Source organism: Sinocyclocheilus rhinocerous, unplaced genomic scaffold, assembly GCF_001515625.1.
Source record: "Sinocyclocheilus rhinocerous isolate Xijiao unplaced genomic scaffold, SAMN03320098_v1.1 scaffold525, whole genome shotgun sequence".
Lineage (NCBI taxonomy): Eukaryota > Metazoa > Chordata > Actinopteri > Cypriniformes > Cyprinidae > Sinocyclocheilus > Sinocyclocheilus rhinocerous.
The window spans coordinates 44,422-48,092 of NW_015629037.1; the positions used below are offsets into that span (position 1 = coordinate 44,422).

At 38.7% G+C, this 3,671-nt stretch overlaps 1 protein-coding gene across 1 annotated transcript in view; it reads left to right on the plus strand.

Annotated features, from left to right (window-relative positions):
* The first annotated feature begins 564 nt into the window (after positions 1-564).
* Positions 565-3,671, plus strand: part of LOC107738588 (protein tyrosine phosphatase type IVA 3-like) — a 40,533-nt gene continuing 37,426 nt past the window's right edge. The window contains exon 1 of the mRNA XM_016550352.1: positions 565-674. The gene's annotated coding sequence lies outside the window, so the exon portion shown is untranslated. The remainder of the gene's footprint in view (positions 675-3,671) is intronic.

A 3,671-nucleotide genomic window follows, 5' to 3' on the forward strand; every position in this document is an offset into this window, starting at 1 on the left:
CGTGTCAATGAGAAACATGGCAGAATCGATAGATGCAATGTCTGTAGTTGACGGTAAATTTTTGTTTAAATTGATAGTTTAGTTGTCCTATAAACTTAAATTGGTCATGTTCTTGTTACGCAGCTAGTTAATGAAATCCAAGTTAAAAAATGCTATCATTTTTGCACCTATAGGTGAAAAATCTTTTGATTTGCCATGTTGCATTTAGCTAACAGCTTTTTTAAATCTCTGTATTTTAGCATTTGTTGATGCTGAAAATCAGTTATACTGGGATCCTGGTTTAAAAAAAATATAAAAAACACAAAACACACCTGATGCGAATTCTTTGCTCTTCATTTTCTATAAGCAGAGTTAACAGACCCTGTTGTATTTTCTTGTAATTTATTAAAAGAAGGTACACCGCCATCTTGTGCCGACTAAACTGACTTGAACGCACCTGACGTCGTAATTACGATTGTCAACTCGTAAGTACGAACGTCCCAGGAGGACTTGAACGCAGCATAACTCTAGCAAATTGATCTGGTTGAATCATTTGGATTTTCGAATCGGTTCGTTTGATTCATTGAAAAGAACAGGTCGAACAGAACGATTCGCTCGCGAATCAGACATCACTACGATCGCATGGCGAGGTTTGAGTCGCTCAGACACTCTAGATTATTTGCAGGAACCTTTTGGTAAGTAAAATGAAGGCGCAATCTTTCGCATTCAATTTTCATAACGGCGCATTAGATAGCCAAAACCGACGAAAATAGACTTGGTGAAGGACCAGAGAGCCGTGTATGACGGAGCATTTAAGCGGATTGTGTGGCTGAGGGTGTTGCCCAAACCGGCTTTCTGTCGGAAATCATGGTTGGCACGGTTATCAGTGTAGTTTTCGATTATTTTACTTGAGAGTAGTGTAGATGTTAAGTATAATTTGCGTAAATAGCTGTCTGTGGTTTGAATGTGCTTAACGTGGTATTTTGTGGTATAAAGAGACAAATGTCCAGAGGGACCAGGATATACTAAATGTTACAGGATTTTACTAAAATAACAAAGACTGTACTCGGTTTTCCTATTAAAATAAGGTTAAAATATGTTGTATTGTCAGTTTATAGGCCAGTTTCCACGGTTTAGGGCGACATCTCGTTATTTTCTGTCCACGTCTCTGTATGGTTAAAGCTCCAGATGGGAAGCTACTGTTTGAGGTAGGTTATAAAACTGAAAAGAATTGGTCGTATAAGATTTTTTTTTCCATCATAATAAACCTTATGTGTTTTAGCATAATTGTAAATGGAATAATCTTGAAGAATAACGTCTTTTGATCCATATCCCATATGTGTAGCAGCATCTGGTTAGAATGTGTTTCAGCCAAGTCACCCACATCATAGATTCATATTTTAAGGATTTGTGCCAGTTACATAAGTCTTTGACTTTAGAGTGATGCTAAACAAGCTAATTCCTTCTGTTATTGAGTGATGACTTTTTTTTTTGGTGTGCATTGCCAGTGTGTTTGTGTTGGGTCGAGCTGACATGATTGATGGGGAAAGTAAGACACCTATCCAACAGGTCATTCACAATTCAAATAGCTAGACACTAAATGATATGTGATGAGTCACAATTGACTTCTGTGTTTGCACTTTTAGAAGGGGCATAAAATGTCATTTCAATTCATTTGGGATGGGGTGTTTCTTTACAATATTTGATGTATTTTTTGCAAAGAATTCAGTTTGTTTTATATATTTTTTTGTTTATTCAATCATAAATCATTGTAAGCCGTCGTATCTTAGTCAAATGTCATTCACATGGCTACACTTTCAAGTATTTGTCAACTTTGTTTGCTAGTGTTGCAATTTTAAAAAGACTTCTTTTTCATTCCTCTCTCACTTGTTTTACTTTAAAGACTGGTGGCAAAGCTGTTTCCACAGAAGAAAATGTTTTAGCCGAGCAAATCAGCTGTTTTCATTAGAAGTACATCACATTTACGCTCCCAGCCCATAAGCGATACATGTGGTATTTTTGTCTGCTTTGCACATTGTGTTTTTCATCCTCTGCAGTGGATCTCTTATGTGGTAAGAGAAAGACCAGCAAATTCTCAGGACCAAGAATCCTGCAGAGCTTTCCCCAAGAGGGTCCCGAGCCTCAAATAAATACTTCCACACATGACCTTCAGTCCGTGTGCCAGAAAGAGCTGTTTCTGCACTCTCAGTGACGTGCAGGATTCCTTGAGATGTCAGCCGACTGCTCTTTTTGCAGTGCGGTTTCAGCTATATAGGGCTCCCCTTTTGTTCGATTCCTTGAGAATTTTACTTGCCCTGGGCTGTGGTCTATAAAACTTGACCGCGAGGTTGTGGGGTGCCAAGGAAATTTAGATCACATCTGCCAAGCTGGATGACTATGACCAGGCACTAACTTCTTACATGAAGGGAAAGTCACGTGGAGCTCCTTCCTAAAGCGCCAAAGGTGGTTCTAGGAGATGGCAGGGGTCACAGAGCTCTTTAAGTCTAATCATATCTGAAAAATCTTTGTGTATTCTCTCTAGGTTTGGGATTTTGATAGTTACCAGCCCCTGTAGAATGAAAATGAATAAACATGCTGCTATCTCCAGCTTTGAAGTATGTGCCAAAGTTGATGAGAATCAGCCAGCACTTGACTCAAACCGGATTCGGGTCATGCAATTATCTGTTTGATAAACAGTTGTTAGCCACACACAGTGTGCCAGTGTGTATGCCAACTTACATTTAGCTACAGGTGATTTAGACTCTAGATTTAGATGTTCCTCATTTATGTGCTTATTAGATGCAACTTTTGTGGTGCAGAACATTTAACATGCATAACAATTAAAGTAGCCTTAAAGTCCATTAGCTTAAATCAGAGAGACTAGAACTATTATTAATATTAACTCCTATTGGCATTGCATGCATCCATTCTTGTGCATGATAACATGCACAAAGACTTTTAAAATGACTATGATTGACAGTTTTTCGCTGTTTTTCTCAGGTTTAGTTGCTGGCTCAAAGCTGAAGTGGTTTTGGTGGTCTAGGTGGTTTGTCTGGTGTTCGCTTGTGTGTGAGAACTCACTGAAGCAAGTATTCTTGCAGGTGCGCATGAGCTTGGCGCGTGCAGATGTATTAAACTGTGGAAACATCCAATTTCACACAAACAAATAGCATCACGCAAATCAATCAAACACACTCTCCAGCCGACTGGAACTGTATTCATCATGTCAAATGATGGACTTCCATTGTGCGCTTAGTTACTGGTCATCTGCCCATTAAAAGAGAACTAGTTAGGGACATTTGTACCAAATTGGAAGTGGATTGACTTCTGCTAACAATTTCCAAGAATATGTAATGTAAAATATACTAGATTATAGTTTTAAGATAACAAATAATTAATAAATGACCACCTAATAAGGCTTTAGTGTTGCTTATCAGATTTAAAGGTGCACTAAGCGGTTTTTGCCAAATGATGTTGATATTTGAAAGCACCAAAACAAACACACCCATAGCCCAACAGGGGCCCGTTCTTCGTACGTCGTTTATTACATCCGAGATGAAATGTCACATCCAAGATGATATCATCGCGCTAATCAGGATCTGGCTAATTCGGTTCTTCGAACGCACCTGTTGTTGATGATTAGTATGGCTGGATTGAGTTATCTGAGATAATTGCGCGTTCATGGGTTGGTT